This window comes from Sinocyclocheilus anshuiensis, unplaced genomic scaffold, assembly GCF_001515605.1.
Source record: "Sinocyclocheilus anshuiensis isolate Anshui unplaced genomic scaffold, SAMN03320099.WGS_v1.1 scaffold329, whole genome shotgun sequence".
NCBI classification, from domain to species: domain Eukaryota; kingdom Metazoa; phylum Chordata; class Actinopteri; order Cypriniformes; family Cyprinidae; genus Sinocyclocheilus; species Sinocyclocheilus anshuiensis.
This window is the reverse complement of record NW_015540881.1, coordinates 346,014-346,244: the sequence shown is the minus strand read 5'-3', so window position 1 is coordinate 346,244 and position 231 is coordinate 346,014. Positions and strand designations below refer to the sequence as shown.

General features: G+C 35.1%; 1 protein-coding gene across 4 annotated transcripts in view; it reads left to right on the top strand.

Annotated features, from left to right (window-relative positions):
- LOC107688439 (vasoactive intestinal polypeptide receptor-like) overlaps positions 1–231 on the top strand; it is a 44,442-nt gene that overhangs the window by 37,782 nt on the left and 6,429 nt on the right. The gene's annotated exons all lie outside the window — the stretch shown is intronic.

Genomic DNA, 231 nt, shown 5'->3' with positions numbered 1-231 from the left:
AAAAGGTGTTTTTTACACTACCATTGAGAAATTTTAACCAAACTATGTTATAGACTTTTCATTAAGACCCTAAAGGATCATATCAACTTGTGGAAAATGGGCATCCTATGACCCCTTTAAAGCCTTCACTGAGATTCCTAGCAACAAGATAAATGCTGCAACAATATTACAGTAATTAGTGTAATATTAATACTACACAGCACACACACACACACACACACACACACACAC